Genomic DNA, 22,621 nt, shown 5'->3' on the forward strand with positions numbered 1-22,621 from the left:
ATAGTTCATTAACATAGGTTAAGAGGAACACTTCCATAAGAAAAAGCATTGGTTAGCTCAATGTTTGAGAAAAGTTAAGTTCAGGTGGAACCAGGTGTCATTATGGCAACACAGAATTTTAAGAGAAACCTCTTTTTAAATTTGTGTAGAAAAGGGGAAAAAATTTAACACTTGTTTGTTTTCTCCTGATGCTTAAGAGAGAGATAAAAAATGTCTGACACTTGCAGCCTATTTCCTCCATCTGGAGGCCTCTGGCCCTCCTGCCTGCTAGCCTCTCAATAGAATGTTTTCTTGTTGTGAATGAAGAACCCTTTAAACAAGCTTGGAAAATTACAGGAAAGCAAAGTTAAATGTCTTGTTTCTGAGGACTTCTCAAAGCATTTAGTTTGTTAACCTGCAGCATGATTCTCAAGAGGAAAATATATCATATTTCCTCCTGCTACATATAATTTCAAAATGCAGCTAAGTTTTTGGGCAAAAAGCAACCATGCTTTAGAGGCCTTCAATTTTAGAGGTCTTCAATTTTGTGTCTTCAGCTCCACAAAACTACTAAAGTATTTATTAATTTCTACGTACCTCGTGTCAGTCATTTTCCCAGATGAAGCCCAGATTCTTGGTCTCTTGCCCTCTACCACAAATCAGGTCATATCCCTAGGTTAAAGCCTCTCCAGAACAATTCAGCTCATTGTGGTTCTCCCTGCACCTGAATTTTGTCCATTCCAGCTCTCATTGCTTCAACAGCAATCTAGTGGTTTAATTTTTAAATTTAATTATTGCCCAATTGTTTTCATCACAAAGATTGGAATATCACAAGTTGTTGCATACTATTCAAAACCATAATTTTGTATTTGAATTTTTAGTCAAAGCAAATAAGTCAAGAAAATTAAATGTTCAGTAAATTGGCCAATTAGAAAATATATAAGCAAATCTTGAAGTTTCTCACATATTGTCAAAAAGCTATTTAGAAATTGTAAAGAAACTATGTCCATTAATAATAGCAAAAATAAAAATGCATAACCTGTGCATGTGTATGTAATGAGTAAAACAAATCTTACATATAGAACTTCTATAAAGAAAATGATAATATTTCACCAAAACAAAGTAAATAAATGATCAAGAAAAGTTAGTACACTTTTTAATAGAATGATGAATAAGGGGCAAAGTGCCTTATCAGATGTTTAAATGCATTTAAAGACAATGTGATTTAAACAGATATTACTAAGTCACATTTAGAATTTAGGATATTTAGCTATTTAAATATAACTAAGACAGAAGCATGTCTAAATATATGTGAGTTAGATATGTGGAAAAGCTCATAAAATTAGGAAAGTAAAAATAGATTCTTCATAAATATTGTTGGATTTCTCTATTTTGACCTTTATATTTCAAAATCCAAATGGACTTAGCCATGAATAGATGTTTCACATGAGAGAAAAACTACATTTATTTTAAAAGTATACAGTTAAATGCTGGTAAGAATTTGAGTAATTAAATATTATTACACACTCAATGACTACTTACATTTTTCAATCTATTTGAAAAGCAGTTCATATGTCAAGGGTCATTTTTAAAATATTTCTTTTAGCTAATATCATAGGGAGCAGGCCAATTTTTATGAACATTGCGAGCAGTGTTGGTTTTCCATATGCATCACACATTAGAAAATACTTTCTAAAAACTTTTTAGTTCCTGACAGTAACAAACTGCCTAGTTCAGTGCTATATCCTCACTGCCTACAGCCTGGAACATTATAAGAACTTAGTAAATGCTTTTCAATGAATGGAGTAAGTGACTCACATCCTTTCAATAAAATATTACACAGATAATTAGGATAATAATTGAAAAACAAATAATAACACAAATATATATTGTAGCAAGCAAGCCAAATATAAACTTTTATGTAGTTTTTATGTTTATTATGGCTAAACTAAGTTAAAATGTAACACATACAACAATAATAGAAGAAATGATATTGATAAGCCCAACAGTGAAAGAACAATGGCAAGTTATTAATCATGAAAGACTGGGGAAGTCACAACCAAAATGGGCCTCAGTTTCCTTATGTGTTTGGTGTGTATGATGCTATGCTATATAAAGTCATATAGGGAAAGGTGAGTGAAAAAACATGTATGAAGACCATTTTACAAATCATGAACACCTTCACAAGTATTTAATAGAATGTTCGTTATTCACAGTGAGTTATGACCACCACTGATTACTGGTATTTATATGCTGTGAATGATTGACTATTTCCTTTTCGGCTTAATGCTTTCCCTGGAAAAATATGAGCAAATATTTGTAAGAAAAAGATAGATAAACTTATTTTTTAGTTTGCCATCTTCTATCTTGCTCTTTAAAGAAATTCATTATAAATTAGGCATGAATATATACAACAATGCATTTCATATCTGGGTCAAAGTTTAATCATAACCTTGCTCCAAGCTGACTTAGAGCAAATTGTTTTAAGGAGAACCTTACAGGTACTCAAATAACCTTGTGTCTCATAATCTGCAGTCACTAAATCTTCATCTCCAATATTATTTTAGGAGCCATTTTTGACAATAAAATATCTTGAACATAGCTATGGTGAATAGGACTCTACCTTTTTAACTCCTCTGTTATTCCATAAGCAATATTTTCAGACACTGGTTGAGCTTCTCTCAGTTATTTCTGGTCACTATGTATTGAATATCATCAAGTTGGCTTAATATCTTTTATATTCAGTTTTTTATTTATTACTTTAAATGGTGATAGTCCATGGAATTAATATTAATTGAGCAGTTACTATGTACTAAACACTTTTATAAACAATACGGATAAGGTGTGAACCAAACTTTATCAAAAAAAAGTTTCTAGTAATTAAAAATCTGAATATTATTAATTATTAAATTCAACTATTAATTAAATTCAATTGTTTAAATTAAATTAATTATTTTAATAATTAACTACTTAATTATTAAATATTTATTATTAAATTTAATTATTACTGCCATAGCATCTGGTACAGAACATGGCACATTGGTGTGTGCTCAATAACAGTACTTTGAAAAATAGATCAATTGTCATTTATTCAGCCCTCTTACCTATTCCAAATGTTGAGAATATGAAATTTAAAGACAAATTTCAAACTAAAGACCAATGATTTGATTAATTCAAAAACACAGATGCAACACTTGAGTGACTCCTGCATACATGCAGAACACCAGTAGTTTCTTACATAGTAGGTCTATTTTGTGGTACCATCGTTCCACCATATCACTTTTTTTCTGAATCTGAACAATATAGTCAATTCAAGAACCTGTATTATAATTGGAATCCATAGGGAAGTAATCTGCCAAATAGATCAGAATTTTAGGTCAGATGAAAGCTTCCTTAAAATATGTGGATTCTCCTCAGTTAAAATTTCCAATCTGCAGCAGACATACCAAGATGCCTTATAAAGATATGACTGTATGTATATAATTATCTACATTAACATTTTCTTAGAACATATGTGGACAAACACTCTTTTAGAAATCAGTTGCATTAAACAGATTTTTTTTTACATTTCTGACACTATAATGATAGACCAGCCCACAATCTTGAGAAGGATAAATTATAAAAAAGGAAGAACATCCTGCAAATAATTGGCTAGCTCAGTTCATCCTATATTGAGCTGTTATCCACCCTAACAAAATGGAGCAGAAATACTTATGTCATTTTATTTCCTCAGAATAGTGCTTCTGTGTTCAGGGGGATTTAGATGAAGAGAGGCTCTTGGAATTACAAAGTCTTCAGGGCAATGCTAGCATTCTGTATTTTTTGCCACCACCACAGAGTTTAGGCTTTTGATTTACAGAAACATCACTTATAGATGTTATGCAATAAATATCCTTTGTATATCATAGACTATCACCAGGAACACTTAATTTTATGCCTTAAGATGTTTTCCTTACTAGAATTTGCTCTTTAACAAGATATATAGTCTCTGGGTCATAACACTAAAAAGAAAAACAAGGTAAGTAATTTGAATTTGCGTAACTTTGGGTTCTCAATTTTGGCTCACCCAAGAAGATAAGGTGATGTCCATCTTAAATCATTTGACATTAGCATCACATACACTTTGTCCCAGGAATTCTAATTACAGGCATATATCTGAAGGAACTCCTAGCACGTGGGCAGGAAGGCATGTCCAAGAATATTGATAGCATAAAAACATCTATTTCTGCTTTATTGACTATGCCAAAGCCTTTGACTGTGTGGATCACAACAAACTGTGGACAATTCTGAAAGAGATGGGAATACCAGACCATCTGACCTGCCGCTTGAGAAATCTGTATGCAGGTCAGGAAGCAACAGTTAGAACTGGACATGGAACAACAGACTGCTTCCAAATGGGAAAAGGAGTATGCCAAGGCTGTATATTGTCACCTTGCTTATTTAACTTATATGCAGAGTACATCATGAGAAACGCTGGACTGGAAGAAACACAAGCTAAAATCAAGATTCCCGTGAGAAATATCAATAACATCAGATGTGCAGATGACACCACCCTTATGGCAGAAAGTGAAGAGGAGCTAAAAAGCCTCTTGATGAAAGTGAAAGAGGAGAGTGAAAAAGTTGGCTTAAAACTCAGCATTCAGAAAACAAAGATCATGGCATCCAGTCCCATTACCTCATGGGAAATAGATGGGGAAATAGTGGAAACAGTGTCAGACTTTCTTTGTTTGGGCTCCAGAATCACTGCAGATGGTGACTGCAGCCATGAAATTAAAAGACACTTACTCCTTGGAAGAAAAGTTATGACCAACATAGATAGCATATTCAAAAGCAGAGACATTACTTTGCAGACTAAGGTCCGTCTAGTCAAGGCTATGGTTTTTCCTGTGGTCATGTATGGATGTGAGAGTTGGACTGTGAGGAAGGCTGAGCGCTGAAGAATTGATGCATTTGAACTGTGGTGTTGGAGAAGACTCTTGAGTGTCCCTTGGACTGCAAGGAGATCCAACCAGTCCATTCTGAAGGAGATCAGGCCTGGGATTTCTTTGGAAGGAATGATGCTGAAACTGAAACTCCAGTACTTTGGCCACCTCATGCGAAGAGTTGACTCATTGGAAAAAACTCTGATGCTGGGAGGGATTGGGAGCAGGAGGAGAAGGGGACAACCGAGGATGAGATGGCTGGATGGCATCAGTGACTCGATGGACGTGAGTCTGAGTGAACTCCGGGAGATGGTGATGAACAGGGAGGCATGACGTGCTGCGATTCATGGGGTCGCAAAGACTCAGACACGACTGAGAGACTGAACTGAACTGAACTATTTTTGTACCAGCAAAACAAAAAGCTACAAAAGTCCATTGACAGGAGAAGAAATAAACTATGGTTTATATGCACAGTGGAATATTATACAGTAGTAAAAATGAATGACCTATGGTTGTATGCAAAAATATGGATGAATCTTAGGAATTTAATGTTGAATAAAAAAGCATATTTGTGCAGAATTCATTTAGTGTGATACCATACTTATAAATCTCAAAAGCAAGTAAAGCTTAATAGTACATTCTTTAGACTTGTGTATGTATGTAATAAAAATATAAAGGATAAAAATGATGTAATGATAAAATTTCATAGGAATCATTATGTGGGAGGGAACAAGGACTAAATGAGGGTAAGAAAATAAAAGTGAGTGAGAGTTATTAGCAATGAACTAAGATCTCATTTGGATTGTTGGTTGTGATTAGTCAGTATATCATGCTTTATTTTGTGTATATATTCCAAAATATAAATTCAATTCAGTTCAGTTGCTCAGTCGTGTCCGACTCTTTGTGACCCCATGAATCACAGCACGCCAGGCCTCCCTGTCCATGACAAACTCCCAGAGTTCACTCAGACTCATGTCCATTGAGTCAGTGATGCCATCCAGCCATCTCATCCTCTGTTGTCCCCTTCTCCTCCTGCCTTCAATCCCTCCCAGTATCAGGGTCTTTTCCAATGAGTCAACTCTTCTCATGAGGTGGCCAAAGTACTGGAGTTTCAGTTTCAGCATCATTCCTTCCAAAGAAATCCCAGGGCTGATCTCCTTCAGAATGGACTGGTTGGATCTCCTTGCAGTCCAAGGGACTCTCAAGAGTCTTCTCCAACACCACAGTTCAAACGCATCAATTCTTCGGCACTCAGCTTTCTTCACAGTCCAACTCTCACATCCATACATGACTACTGGAAAAACCATAGCCTTGACTAGACAGATCTTTGTGGACAAAGTAATGTCTCTGTTTTTGAATATCCTATCTAGGTTGGTCATAACTTTTCTTCCAAGGAGTAAGTGTCTTTTAATTTCATGGCTGCAGTCACCATCTGCAGTTATTTTGGAGCCCAGAAAAATAAAGTCTGACACTGTTTCCACTGTTTCTCCATCTATTTCCCATGGAGTGAATGGAAAATAAATATTTTTATATATTGTCAGATTTGACTAAATCCTATAAATGATCCAGTAAATATTATTCTCTAACATTTTAAGTAAAGTAGTCTTCTCTTTCACTTATTCATTTATTTACTCTCCTCTTACTGAAGAAATAAAACAACTGTGCTAATTACCAGGAATTCAGAGATTTAAAAAATTGTCAGTATCCTTGAAGAACTTACAATCTGATGGAAGAATTTTAACATGATCTCTCTTCTCCATGAATAGGAAGAAAAAGTATAATATTATATTAAAAGTTCCTAGTATATCATAAGTGCTTGAAACTATTAACTGTAATTCTTATTATTACTATTATTGTTGTTACTTGAGCTGGGAAAAATAGCATTGAGGACAGACACTGGGCACTTAATATTATTCAAGAGGTGTCATTTCTTTCTTACTAACTTGATATGTACACAATAATGGACATTTTTGTTTCATATGTCGCCTCTGAGTAAGCAAAACTTGAAAGGTAAGAGAACAAAACAAACCAAATACTATTTAATCTAAGCTCTACACCACACCGACTGTTCTTTTAATATTTACTCTCTTTATAAATGTTTGCCATTCACTCTAGTTTAATAATTCTAAGAATGCAATTTCCTCACAGAGTTGTACTTATCTTTAGAAAGTCAAAGATAGGAATAGTTTATGGACCAAATAGGAGAACTAAAAGACAGCATATGAGAATTTTACTCTGGTTAATGAGTCAAATGGCTTTGAAAACCTAAAGCTCATATCTTAAGAAGCATTTGGATAAATGTAAATGCCTTGTCAGATGTAGTGACTCATATATACATCAACTGATGATGCTTTAGTCTGGGATTAAAATCAGAAGTAAATACAACCTATTAAATAAGAATATTAAGATGAAAAAGAAATGTATCAGGCCAAGTTACACATTTTTGTACAGCAGAGTAATCACTATTATTGTACAGGCAAATTTTTGAAGTAACTTATGGGACCTTCATTCATGTCCAAAATTATTTTATTTATGTCTCAATGGACAATACACAAAACCATAATAAACCAAGAGCTTAGATGCTAGCTGTACTACACAAGCCACATAGGTTTCAAATCAAATCCTCAACCAAGTAACTTTCACCACAGGAAATTCCAAAAATATCTCCACCAAATGGGTAATTAGAAAAGAGAAATAAACACAGCCCTTGGCAAAGATTTTCCCCATAAACAGAGCTCTGTAGGCACATTCCACGCCAGGCCATCTACTGTTTCATGATGTCGAGTTAATACTTGAAACAAGTGACTAAATCCATTACAGAGAGCAAATCATTATTCAAGGCTCCTTCACAAAGTAAAATTCTAATCCCACTATGTGTCTTCTAGCCTCTCTTTTACTGGAGTCAAGGTAAGGAAGGGCTCCTATTTAATCATTCCTATCTTTTGGCTTTACTTTTTACAAAGAGCCAAAACAAAAGTGAAATAATCCCTCTAGTGGTCAAGTACATCAACAGCAAAACATAGGGCAAGGTGGTCAGGCTTGAGTTGCCTGATTCTGATTTAGAAATAAAGCTCTCAGAACCGTGAGGTGAACAGTTTAGTAAATTCATGCTAGTAATTGCAGTTGCCAGATAAAATACAGATGTCCAGTTAAATTTGAAGCATTGAATTTTTAGGATATAAGTATGATCCATAAGTACTTGGGGTATACTTAATAATAAAATATAATTTATTTCAGTGATATTCAAATATAACTAGGCATCCTGTATTTTATGTATCAACCTGGAAACCCTACTAGTAATGTATTCCAGTGATTACAGTCTAACAGGGCACAAAATTTAAATACTGTGATCACCACACAGTGAATGAAAAGCAGTATAAAACATAGCATGCAACGAATGTATCTACCCAGACATAGTCAAAATTTATGGGATATTAGAATTAATTCAGTTAGAAAATATACTAAAATTTTGAAGGTTATAGCATGGGCTTGCATACTGAAATGTCTCATCATTTCTATTGCAAACAGAGTCAGATGACTTCTTTTTTTCTGTTTAAAAATTTTATTTTGCAAAATTAACAGAGAAATACATGTGCATTATTTTTTAAAGCTAGAAAATAGAAACATGGAGAATACCCACATTCCCACCACCTTAGAGAAGATAATATTTTTCAACATATAGCTATAAGCAAATGCAATTAATCACTCACTTCTTCATTAATGTATTCATTCTTTTATGCTCTATGCCAGATACTTTTTTAAAAAATATTGGGAATACAGCAGTGAACAAAAGACTACCTACATGGAGCTTGCCTTTCAGTGGCAGGAAACAGAAAACAAATAAAAATATATCAGAGAGTTAGTGAATCAGAGAAAATTAAAGCTAAGTAAAGGAGATAGTGTTGGAAGAGATGAGAAATAGTATTGCTTTGGGTAATGAAGGAAGACTGACCTCAGAATCTTTGAACAGAGAACTGAAAAATGCAAGGGAGCAGACTTGTAGGCGAAAAAGTGAGTATTAGGGTCCTCAGACTAAATTCTGATTGCAGTCCAGAGGCAGGAGGAAGTCAGCATGGTCAAAGTCAAGTGACTGAAGGAACAAGTGGTGGAGATGAAGCCACAAAGTGAGTGTTGGAAGCAGTCCTTGAAATCATAGGACTTCACACATAGAGAAATAAGCTACTGAATGATTTCAAAGTCTTCTCAGAATCCCAGCACTCTTCAGTTCAGTAGAATCTCTCCTGGTTCTGTGCGGGGGATAATCTGCAGACAGGAGAGATACAGGCAAAACTGTCAGGAAGCACTGCTACCTCTCAGACCAGAGATGACAGGGACCAAGATCAGGTGGAGGCTGGCTGGAGGAGAAGAGGTTGAATGTGTATATACTTTGAAGATAGAGTTAACAGGATAGAGGAAAAGAGGCAATCTTTGCCCTTAAAGGTCTTTCTCTAAGAGATAACTGACACTTATTCAATATTCATATACCAAAATATACATACACAGAGCTAAACTCTTTACATGTTTAGTATCACTAATCTCAACAGCCCCAAGAGAAAACTTAAGCTAAGAGAAGCTAAGGTGTTTGCTCAGGGTCATTGAGTAAGTAAAGCAGCAGTCACATTTGGCCACAACCAAACAATGAACCAACCATGCTCTATAGGTATATACAAAGACAGATAAGCTGTAGGTTCTAACTTCACACAGCTTGGGAAAGTTTTAGATTACCATATGAGACATAGCTAAATTATCCTCGTAGGCAATGTGTGATTGAGAGCCAGAGAAGTGGTCTGTGTTGAAGTGCTATGTGAGCCCAGAAGAGTAGGAAAAGGGTATGATTTAAAGTGCTTGGAAGAGGAGCCATGGGGGAGGATGTGGAGGAAAGAGAGTGTTTGGACCAGGTGGAGAAGAGAAGGAGGATAAAAGGCAACAACAAAAATAGATCTTATTTAGAAATGAGTACCCACTCCAGTATTTTGGCCTAGAGAATTCCACGGACAGAGAAGCCTGGCAGGCTCCAGCCCATGGGCTCCCAAAGAGTTGGACACAACTGAGTGACTTTCACTCACAGCTTGTGACATTTCTAGGACAGAGTTGACCTAACTGACCTTGGCTGAAACTGAGGGAAATTGAAGCAGGACCCACGCTATTGAAAATCTTTGCCATCTTAACCAGATTGTCTGATGAGCTCTTTCAACCAGAAGTGAAATATACACCGGTATTGACAAAGAGAATAGACAGAGCCAGAGAAACAAAACACCCTTTGCTTTTTCTTATCCAAGTACATATCATTTGACAGCCACTTCTCCCCATTGGAATTTATTGTTTTGGTTATTGACAGGCCATAGATGATGCCACAGTAATGGTAGTCATGTGTCAAAATCTACACACTAGAGCTCAGAGGTATAACAAAAATGAAGAATTTTAATTTCTCTACAAAATCACTAAGCTTCCTGCCAAGCACCATTCTGGCATATGGCTGGGGGTGGGATGGGGGCAGAACACTAAAATGACAATTAGAGGTGAATCATTCTTTTCTAGTCCAAAATGGTCTTTTATAATACAAAAGTTCCATTCCGGAAGATATTCAGCCAATTCAAAGTTCAAACTATACATCAGGGCTGCCATTCCTCTGTCAAACAGACTGCCTTCCTCCTTCATGAGACAGTTTCTGGGAACGGAGTAAGTCTTGTGAACACCCAGGGAGTTGGAGCAGTGGGAACACCAATCCGGCTCTGGTTGAGTTCCAGATGGAGAGGAGGTGTAGATAACATAGCCCAGCAACTTCATCTTGCCAGGTCTGTCTGTAGCTTCTGTCCTCACCACATCTGCTTCTGGAATGTTCAGCTTATGTAACTTGTGCTCTGTCCCTCCAGCATATGAGGTGGTTCTTGCCCTTCACCTCAAACCTCCCACCTCAGCTCCTGAGTCCTCTGGGTCTCTTCTGCTTTCTCTGTCTAGTCTCTACCTTGGCTGGTCACAATGCAGCCTCTGCTAGGTGGCTAACGCAGTCCTCACCATGACAATGTCACTGGTTCTCCACAAGAACGTGTGAGAAATTCTGGTTCTCTCTTCACGCTATCCAGCTAAGACAGTTTTTAAGAGAGGGAAGAGATCGCCAGCACTCTCTACTCAAACATGCACAATTATCATTATCATTTCCTACATGTAGGCTCTCCATGTTGGCCTTGGGGCTCCCTGTGAAATGGTCTGCTACCTGAGAACCTAAGAGAAAATGAGGGTTCAACCTCTCTCTGCTTGCAAATCCCTTCTCAATCTTTCTGAAATTTTTCTCATTCTTTAATAACCACCTCCAGAGTCTTTCTTTAAACAGCCTTAGTGTGGGATATTTCATATGCCATAAAATTTACACATTTTAGGTTTATAGATCAATGCATTTTAGCAAATTTATACAGTTATACAACCATCACCATAATACAGTTTTAGAACACTTCCATCATCCTCAAAGGTTCCCTCCTACCCATATGTAGCAAATCCTTTACATATAGCCAATCTTCCTGCCCACCCAGGTTCTAGCAGCCCCTGGTCTGCTTTCTGCTCTAGGAGAAAATAATTCTACTTCTAGTATGTTGTCTCAGGTAATTAAGACCAGCTTTCCACCTAGCAGAATTAAAAATCAACATTATGTACATAATGTATGACAAACAGATGAATAATAATTTATATGAAAATTACCAGGTAGAAATCTAAGACATGGGAGCCCAATAAGGTAAAAATGATTTGCAAAACTGCTTTTACCTTGAGAACATTTGTCCACATAAAGAGAGAGCTATCAACAGAACAGGGGTTCAGTAGCTTTTCAGACTGATGACAACTAAAGCAAAAGTCAGCACCTCCCTAAAGAGGCATCCTGAGACACCACCACTCACACTTCAAATTGGGACTCTCAGAGGAAGAGTAAACTGGAAGTAAGCTAACACTTTTCTGGATGTTCAACCCAACCATAACAAGGAAGTTTAACTGTTGAGCTTGGAAAACCACACTTTAAAAATCAACATATAAGGAAGGAAGACAAAACACAGGAGGAACAAGATAATTGAAACATTCATAAATATTTTATCTATTGGAATTATCATACACACTATGAAAAATATGCTGAGGATGTTAAAATCTTTTAATCTTGAAAATATTTCAAAGGAATTGGAAACTATACAAAAGTAATAAGACAATTTTTTAAATTAATTTATTTTAACTGGAGGCTAATCCAACCAGTCCATTCTGAAGGAGATCAGCCCTGGGATTTCTTTGGAAGGAATGATGCTAAAGCTGAAACTCCAGTATTTTGGCCACCTCATTCTAAGAGTTGACTCATTGGAAAAGACTCTGATGCTGGGAGGGATTGGGGCCAGGAGGAGAAGGGGACGACAGAGGATGAGATGGCGGGGTGGCATCACTGACTCGACGGCCATGAGTCTGAGTGAACTCTGGGAGCTGGTGATGGACAGGGAGGCCTGGCGTGCTTCGATTCATGGGGCTGCAAAGAGTCGGACACGACTGAGCGACTGAACTGAACTGAACTGAATTGCTTTGCAATATTGTAATTTTTGACATACATTGACGTCAATTAGCCTCAGGTGTACATGCATCCCCCATCGTGAACCCCTCTCACACCTCCCTCCCTATCCCATTCCTCTGGGTTATCCCAGTGCATCGGCTGCGAGTGCCCTGTTTCAGGCATAGAGCTTGGACTAGACATGTATTTCATATATGGTAATATACATGTGTCAATGCTATTCTCTAAAAAGAGTCCCACCCTCACCTTCTCCCATTAAGTCCAAAAGTCTGTTCTCTATATTTGTGTCTCTTTTGCTTTCTTGCATAAAGGGTAGTCATAACCATCTTACTAAATTCCATATATATGCCTTAATATACTGTATTGGTGTTTTTCTTTCTTACTTACTTCACCCTGTATAATAGGCTCTGGTTTCATCTACATCATTAGAACTGATTCAAATGCATTTTTTAAATAGCTGAGTAATATTCCATTGTGTATATGTACCACAGCTTTCTTACCCATTAGTCTGCTGATGGACATCTAGGTTGCTTCCATGTCCTAGCTATTGTAAACAGTGCTGTGATGAACATTGGGGTACAATGTCTCTTTCAATTCTGGTTTCCTTGGTGTGAGTGCCCAGTAGTGGGATTGCTGGGTCATGTGGCAGTTCTATTTCCAGTTTTTTAAGGAATCACCATATTGTTCTCCATAGTGGCTGTACTAGTTTGCATTCCCATCAACAGTGTAAGAGGATTTCTTTTTCTCCACACCCTCTCCAGCATTTATTATTTGTAGACTTTTTGCTAGCAGCCATTCTGACCCACGTGAAATGGTACCTCACTGTGGTTTTGACATGCATGTCTCTGATAATGAATGATGTTGAACATCTTTTCATGTGTTTGTTAGCCATCTGTATGTCTTCTTTGGAGAAATGTCTGTTTAGTTCTTTGGCCCACTTTTTGATTGGCTCATTTATTTTTCTGGAATTGAGCTGTTTGTATATTTTTGAGATTAATTCTTTGCCAGTTGTTTTGTTTACTATTATTTTCTCCCATTCTGAAGGTTGTCTTTTCACCTTGCTTATAATTTCCTTCTTTGTGGAAAAGCTTTTAAGTTTAACTAGGTCCTATTTGTTTATTTTTACTTTTATTTCCATTACTGTGGAAGGTAAGTCATGGAGGATCTTGCTGTGATTTATCTCAGAGAATGTTTTGCCTATGTTTTCCTCTAAGGATTTTATAACTTCTGGTCTTACATTTAGATCTTTAATCTATTTTGAGGTTATTTCTGTGTAAGGTGTTAGAAACTGTTCTTCAGTTCACTTCAGTTCAGTCACTCAGTCATGTCAGACTCTTTGCAACCCCATGGACCATAGCACACCAGGCCTCCCTGTACATCACCAACTCCCAGAGTCCACCCAAACTCATGTCCATTGATTCAGTAATGCCATCAAACTATCTCATTCTCTGTCGTACCCTTCTTCCACCTTCAATCTTTCCCAGCATCAGGGTCTTCTCAAATGAGTCATCTCTTTGCATCAGGTGGCCAAAGTACTGGAATTTCTGCTTCAGTGTCAGTCCTTCCAATGAATATTCAAAACTGATTTCCTTTAGGATTTACTGATTTGATCTTCTTGCAGTCCAAGGGACTCTCAAGAGTCATCTCCAACATCCCTGTTTAAAAGCATCAATTCTTTGGTGCTCAGCTTTCTTTATAGTTCAACTCTCACATCCATACAGGACCACAAGAAACTGCTCTAGATTCATTCTTTTACAAGTGGTTGATCAGTTTCCCCAGCACCACTTGTTAAAGAGATTATCTTTTCTCCATTGTATATTCTTGGCCTACTTTGTCAAAGATAAGGTGTCCATAGGTGCATGGATTTATCTCTGGGCTTTCTATTTTGTTCCATTGATCTATATTTCTGTCTTTGCGCCAGTACCATAATGTCTTGATGACTGTAGCTTTGTAATATAGTCTGAAGTCAGGCAGGTTGATTCCTCCAGTTCCATTCTTTTTTCTCAAGATCGCTTTGGCTACTCAAGGATTTTTGTGTTTCTACACAAATTGTGAAATTATTTTTTCTAGTTCCCTGATAAATACCATTGGTAGCTTGATAGGGATTGCATTGAATCTATAGATTGCTTTGGGGTAGTATACTCATTTTCACTATATTGATTCTTCTGATTCATGAACATGGTATATTTCACCATCTATTTGTGGAATCTTTGATTTCTTTCATCAGCGTTTTATAGTTTTCTATATATAGGTCTTTTGTTTCTTTCTTTTTAAAAAAAAATTTTTATTTTTACTTTATTTTACTTTACAATACTGTATCGGTTTTGCCATACATTGACATGAATCCACCACGGGTGTACATGAGTTCCCAACCACGAACCCCCCTCCCACATCCCACCCCATGTCATCTCTCTGGATCATCCCCATGCACCAGGGGATGTTTCTTTCTTTTATGTTTTTTATTTTATTTTATTTTTTGGCCATAAGGCATATGGGATCTTCCCTGACCAGGGATTGAACTCATGTCCCCTGTGTTGGAAGTGCTGAGTCTTAACCACTGGACCACCAGGGAAGTCCTGGTCTTCTCTTTCTTTCAGTAGATTTATTCCTAAGTATTTTATTCTTTTTGTCACAATGGTGAGTGGGATTGTTTCCTTAATTTGTCTTTCTGTTTTCTCATGGTTAGTGTATAGGATTGCAAGAGATTTATGTGTATTAATTTTATATCCTGCTACTTTTTAATATTCATTGATTGGGTCTAGTAATTTTCTGGTGGTGTCTTTGGGGTTTTCTATGTAAAGGATCATGTCATCTGCAAACTGTGAGAGATTTACTTCTCCTTTTCCAATCTGGATTCCTTTTATTACTTTTTCTCCTCTGATTGCTGTGGCTAAGACTTCCAAAACTATGGTGAATAGTAATGGTGAGAGTGGCCACCCTTTTCTTGTTTCTGATTTTAGAAGCAATGCTTCCAATTTTTCACCATTGAGGATAATGTTTTCTGTGAGTTTGTTTTATATGGTTTTTATTATGTGAGGTATGTTCCTTCTATGCCAGGTTTCTGGAGAGTTTTTACCATAAATGAAGATTGAATTTTGTCAAAGGCTTTATCTGTATCTATTGAGAAAATCGTATGGTTTTTATTCTTCAATTTGTTAATGTGGTATATCACATTCACTAATTTACAAACTTAGAAGAATCCTTGCATCCCTGGGATAAAGCCCACTTGGTCATGATGTATGATCTTTTTAGTATGTTGTTGGATTCTGTTTGCTAGAATTTTGTTGAGGATTTTGCATCTATGTTCATCAGTGATATTGGACTATAGTTTTCTTTATTTTGTGGCATGTCATCTGGTTTTGGTGTTAGGGTGATAGCGGCCTCATTGAATGAATTTGGGAGTGTACCTTCCTCTGCAATTTTCTGGAAGAGTTTGAGCAGGATAGGTGCTAGTTCTTTAAAATTTTGGTAGAATTCACCTGTGAAGTCATCTAGTCCTGGACTTTTGTTTGTTGGAAGATTTTTGATTACAGTTTCAACTTCCGTGCTTGTGATGGATCTGTTAAGATCTTCTGTTTCTTCCTGGTTCACTTTTGGAAGATTGTACTTTTCTAAGAACTCATCCATTTCTTCCAAGTTGTCCATTTTATTGGCATATAGTTTCTGATAGTAGTCTTTTATGATCTTTTGTATTTCTGTGTTGTCTGTTGTGATCTCTCCATTTTCATTTCTAATTTTGTTGATTTGATTTTTCACTGTTTTTTTTCTTGATGAGTCTGTCTAATGGTTTGTCAATTTTATTTATCTTATCAAAGAACCAGCTTTTAGTTTTGCTGATTTTTGGTATAGTCCTCATTGTTTCTTTATCATTTATTTCTGCTTTAATTTTTATAATTTATTTCCTTCGACTAACCCTGGGGTTCTTCATTTCTTCTTTTTCTAGTTGCTTTAGGTGTAAAGTTAGGTTAATTATTCAATGTTTCTCTTGTTTCCTGAGGTAAGCTTGTATTGCTCTGAAGCTTCCTCTTAGCACTGCTTTTACTGAATCCCATTGCTTTTTGGTTGTGGAGTTTTCATTTTCATTTGTTTCTATGCATATTTTGATTTCCTTTTTTATTTCTTCCATGATTTGTTGGTTATTCAGAGGCGTGTTGTTTAGCCTCCTTGTGTTTGTATTTTAATAGTTTATTTCCTGTAGTTGCTATCTAATCTTACACATTGTGATCAAAAAATATACTTGAAATAATTCCAACTTTTTTAAATTTACCAAGCCTAAGTTTAAGGCCCAGGATGTGATCTATCCAGGAGAATGTTTCTTGTGCACTTGAGAAAAAAGGTGAAATTCATTGTTTAGGAGTGAACGGCCCTATAGGTACCAATTAGGTCTAACTGGTCCATTGTATCATTCAGTATTTCCTTGATAATTTTCTGTTTAGTTGATCAATCCATATGTGTGAGTGGGATATTAAAGTCTCCCACTATAATTGTGTTACTGTTAATTTCCCCTTTCATACTTGTTAGCATTTGCCTTATATACTGAGGTGATCCTATGTTGGGTGTGTGTATATTTATAATTGTTATATCTTCTTCTTGGATTGATCCTTTGATCATTATGTAGTGACCTTCTTGTCTCTTTTCATGGTGTTTTTTTCAAAGTCTATTTTACTTGATATGAGTATTACTTCTTCTGCTTTCTTTTGATCTCCATTTGCATGATATATCTCTTTCCAGCCCTTCACTTTCAGTCTGTATGTGTCCCTTGGTTTGAGGTGGGTCTCTTGTAGATAGCATATATAGGGTTCTTGTTTTTTAACCCATTCAGCCAGTTTTTGTCTTTTTGTTGGGGCATTCAATGCATTTACATTTAAGGTAATTATTGATAAGTATGATTCCATTTCAATTTATTTTGTTCTTTGGGGTTCAAGGTTATAAACTTTTTCTGTGTTTCCTGTCTAGAGAAGATCCTTTGACACTTGAAGAGCTGGTTTGGTGGTGCTGGATTCTCTCAGCTTTTGCTTGTCTGTAAAGCTTTTGATTTCTCCTTCATATTTGAATGAGATTCTTGCTGGGTACAGTGATCTGGGTTGTAGGTTTTTCTCTTTCATCACTTTAAGTATGTCCTGCCATTCCCTTCTAGCCCAAAGATCCCCTATTGAGAGATCAGCTGTTATCCTTATGGGGATCCCCTTGTGTGTATTTGTTGCTTTTCTCCCTTGCTGCTTTTAATATTTTATCTTCGTGTTGACCTTTGTTAGTTTGATTAATATGTGTCTTATAGTGTTTTGCCTTGGGTTTGTCCTGTTTGGAACTCTCTGAGTTTCTTGGACTTGGGTGGCTATTTCCCTGCCCATTTTAGGGAAGTTTTCAACTATTATCTCTTCAAGTATTTTCTCATGCCCTTTCTTTTTCTCTTCTTCTCTGGGACACCTGTGATTCGAATGTTGGGGTGTTTCACATTATCCCAGAAGTCTCTGAGGTTGTCCTCATTTCTTTTAATTGTTTTTTCCTCTCTGCTTCATTTATTTCCACCATTCTACACCTCACTTATTCTCCTTCTACCTGTTATTCTACTGTTGGCTCCCTCCAGAGTGCTTTTGATTTCACTTATTGCCTTATTCATTATTGATCTATTCCTTTTACTTCCTCTAGGTCCTTGTTAAACATTTCTTGCATCTTCTCAATCCTTGTCTCTAGTCCATTTATCTGTGACTCCATTTTGATTTCAAGATTTTGGATTATCTGTATTCTGAATTCTTTTTCAGGTAGACTCCCTATCTCCTCCTCTTTTGCTTGATTTGGTGGACAGTTATCATGTTCCTTTTCCTGATGAATATTTCTTATTTATTGTGGAGCCTCCTCCCTGTGGGTGGGATTGGACTAGTGGCTAGTCAAGGTTTCCTGGTTGGGGGAGCTTGCATCTGTGTTCTGGTGGGTGGAGCTGGATCTCTTCTCTCTGGAGTGCAATGAAGTGTCCAGTGATGAGTTTTATGGTGTATATGGGTTTGGTATGGCTTTGGGCAGACTGTCTCTTAATGCTTAGGACTGTGTTCCTTCTTTGCTGGAGAATTAGCATGGTATGTCTTGCTCTGGAACTTGTCAGCTCTTGAGTGGAGCTTGGTTTCAGTGTAGGTATGGAGGCTTTTGGTTGAGCTCTTGTCTATTAATGGTCCCTAGAATCAGGAGTTCTCTGACGTTCTCTAGTTTTGGAGTTAAGCCTCCTGTCTCTGGCTTTCAGTCTTATTCTTACAGTAGCCTCAAGACTTCTCCATCCATACAGCACAGATAATATAACATCTAGGTTAATGGTGAAACAATTCTGCAGAGTGAGGAACACCCAGAGAGGTTCACAGCGTTACATGAAGAAGAGAAGAGGGAGGAGGGAGATAGATGTGATCAGGAGGAGAAGAGGGGGAGTCAAAATGGAGAAAGCAATCTAGCTAGTAATCAGTTCCCTAAGTGTTCTCCACAGTCTGGAACACCCAGAGAGGTTCACAGAGTTACATGAAGAAGAGAAGAGGGAGGAGAGAGATAGAGGTAACCAAGAGGAGAAGAGGGGGAGTCAAAAGGGAAGAGAGCAGTATAGCCAGTAATCAGTTCCCTAAGTGTTCTCTACATCCCAGAACACCCAGAGAGATTCACAGAGTTAAGTAGAGAAGAGAAGCGGGAGGGAGGACATAGAGGTGACCTGGGGGTGGGGGGGTGGGGGGGTGGCGAGAGTCAAAAAGGTACAAAATTGATAACAAATACCAGAAAGCAAAGATTAAAAATCTAGAGTAGAGGTTAGACTCTCAATTAAGCAATATTAAAAATACAAAACAAAATCAATCACAAAAATTACAAAATATAATATGAAATTTACTTTTAAAATGGCATCTTTTTTGGGAAGGTAATAGTAGCTCATAAAAATGAAAATTAAAGGAATAATAAAGAACTTTAAACATTAAAAAGTGATAATAGTAAAAATATATCTAGGAATTTCTTTGGAACTGTTGTGGGCAGTGTGGGGTCAGTTCAGTTTCAGATGCTCCAGCTCCTTGTTCCAGCTTGTACTCATTCTTAAAGTCTATAGGCCCCCTCTAATGCTTAGTCAATGCTCACTACAGGGTTTTAATCGGTTGCACCTATCACTTTCAGTGCAGTTCCCTCTTCTTTGTTTATTTTGACTTCCTCTGTTTGCAAGTCTCTTCAGTGTCTAATTTCCCCCCTGACACAGAGGGTGAAGGTGGTCACTTATTTAGGCTCACTTGTTCAGTTTTGCTATGGAGAGGGAGGTACACGCAAACAAATACAGCTGGCTTGTGTCAAAGTGTTCGAAGAATATGAACCTCCCTGGGTTCGCTAAAGCCCAAGGCAGCAATGTGCTTCCCAGATCTACACTGCTCAGGCCCAGGGTGCTCTGCAGGGCACTCTCTCAAGTGGACCTTGAGTTTCATGCACTTCCCAGGTCTAAGCCGCTCCTGTTCTCAGGTACTCCACAAGGGCACAGACTCAGTTGTGAGTGCATTTTGTGCCCTTCCTAGGTCCCAGCAGCTCAGGCGACCAGGTGCTTCTCGAGTGCACTGTCCCAGGTCAACCATGCTCCTTAATCACTTCCCCAGTCCTGGCCACTCAGTTTCCTGGGTGTGCCACGAGAGCACCACCTCAGTTTTAGTGTATGTCTCCTCTGGGGAGCTGATCTCAGGCTGTGACCCTCCTGCATATGTCAACCATCCAGGATCCCAGGAAGACGTGGTTAGCACCTGGGAGCCTGCTCACAGTTTGGTGGAAGATGCTGTTCTCTGGGGCCAAGATTGCAGCAGCCCCTTGTCTTTGGGCTCTGACTGTCGCATGCCTGCCTCTCTGCCTCTAGCGAGGGAGAGGGGCCTGTACGCAGTCAACTAGCTCTCCTTTGGTATTTGCTCAATCCTTTGTTCTGTGAGCAGGCCAGGCTGCATGTTAGAGCCTTTCTCAGGAAAGCTCTCTTTTTTTTTTTTTTAACTCTCTGGCAATCCCACCATTTGGGTTGCTACCTCATGTTAGCTCCCTCAGATTTTCCTCAGGGCATTCAGGCCTGATCCTTACCCTAAGCACTGATTATGTAGGCCATGCCTCCCTGTCCAGCCCCTGCTTGCCAGTGGCCAATTCAAGTCTCTGGGCTACTTCTCCACTGGCAATTGCAGTTAGGCACGGATTTTGTGGGTGGTTGTTTTTGTTTTTGTTTTTTGTTTTTTTTGTCTCCCAGTTATGTTGCCCTCTGAGATTCCAAAACTCCCTACAGACCCGCCTGTGAGAGGATTTCCTACTATTTGGAAACTTCTCCTTCACAACTCCCTCACCAGGATGGGTCTCTGTCTCTAACTCTTTTGTTTCTCTTTTTGTCTTTTATATTTTGTCCTACCTCCTTTTGAAGAGAATGGGCTGCCTTTCTGGGTGACTGGTGTCCTCCGCCAGCATTCAGAAGTTGTTTTGTGGAAATTGCTCAGCATTCAAATAACCTTTTGATGAATTTGTGGGGGAGAAAGTGGTCTCCTTGTCCTATTCCTCTTCCATCTTCTAAGACAATTTTTTAAAAGAACAAATTAACTCTTCTAGAACAGAAAACTGAAGTTTAAATCCCTGTTCTGTATTTTATCAGTGGTTTTGACAACCTTTCACAAATTCTTATCCTTTCCTTCTCCCGATTCTTCTATGACCTACTCTCTCCCAACGTTACTAAAATATGCAATCTACATGATAGTATACATGTTTCAATCGCCAGTCTATGTTCGATGCAGGATACAGGATGCTTGGGGCTGGTGCACAGGGATGGTCCAGAGAGATGATATGAGGTGGGAGGTGGGAGGGGGGGTTCATGTTTGGGAACTCATGTATACCTGTGGTGGATTCATGTCAATGTATGGCAAAACCAATACAGTATTGTAAAGTAAAATAAAGTAAAAATAAAAATTTAAAAAATAAATAAATAAATAAATAAATAATAAAATAAAATATGCAATCTATAAACAAAAGGGTCAAAGATATTGGTATCTCATCAATAAATTTGTCTCAATTCATCCTACCCTCGAGAGAATAAATAGCATTGCCGCATATACACTACCATGTGTAAAACTGATAGCTGGTGGGAAGCTGCTGTATAGCACAGGGAGCTCAGCTCAGTGCTCTGTGATGACCTAGAGGAATGGGATGGGAGAGGGTTGAGAAGGCTACTCAAAAGGGAAGGGATATATGTATACATATAGTTGATTTGGAAAGACCCTGATGCTGGCTAAGATTGAGGGTAGGAGGAGAAGGGGATGACAGAGGATGAGATGGCTGGATGGCATCACTGACTCAATGGACATGAGTTTGGGTGGACTCCGGGAGTTGGTGATGGACAGGGAGGCCTGGTGTGCTGTGGTTCTTGGGGTCACAGAGAGTTGGACACAACTGAGCAACTGAACTGAACTGAACTGATAGTTGATTCACTTAGTTGTAGAACAGAAACTGACACAGCATTGTAAAGCAATTATATTCCAATAAGAAAAGCTCATGATAATAAAGAATAAATACCGTCTGTCTTACCCATATTAAAAAAAGTTTTTGTCTGAACATAGCTTCTTATTCAGTGGCTTGTTAATGCACTCCCTAGAAATTTATACCCAAACTCTTTATTGGAAGTAAATAATCTACCTAAAAATTGGGAAGAAACTCTGCCTTCATGTGGATGCATTCTGCTGCATGTCATAAAAATCCATCTTGAGCTAGCTTAAACATAGAAGAAAATCATCCTAACAACATTGTGCTTTCATCAAATCTAAGTACAGAGTTGCTACATGACTTCAGAATAAAACTTGGTAAATGGACACCATCTTATTGCTTCTCTCAGTCTCTCTTCCTCCCTCCTGTATTTGCTTCTCTCAGTTTTTTGGCTCCACTTCCACCCACAGAGAAAGAATGACTTCATATTCCCATAGCCCAGATCTATCACCCCTATCCTCTGTGGTCAGGGGGCAAAGTTTTTACTATTCCCAGAAGGAAGGGAGGTAGGAAAACAAAATATTAGCTGTTCATGATTGAGACAACACCAGTTAAATCATCAAGTTTCATCTCTAGGTTATGTAAGTATGTCAAAGAATAAATAAAACTTGATATGAATTTTTCTCTCTGTGTATGTGTTATAGGTCACAGTAAAACAAAACAAAAAAAAATGTTAAAATATCAAAAGAACAAA

This window comes from Capra hircus, chromosome 15, assembly GCF_001704415.2.
Source record: "Capra hircus breed San Clemente chromosome 15, ASM170441v1, whole genome shotgun sequence".
Lineage (NCBI taxonomy): Eukaryota > Metazoa > Chordata > Mammalia > Artiodactyla > Bovidae > Capra > Capra hircus.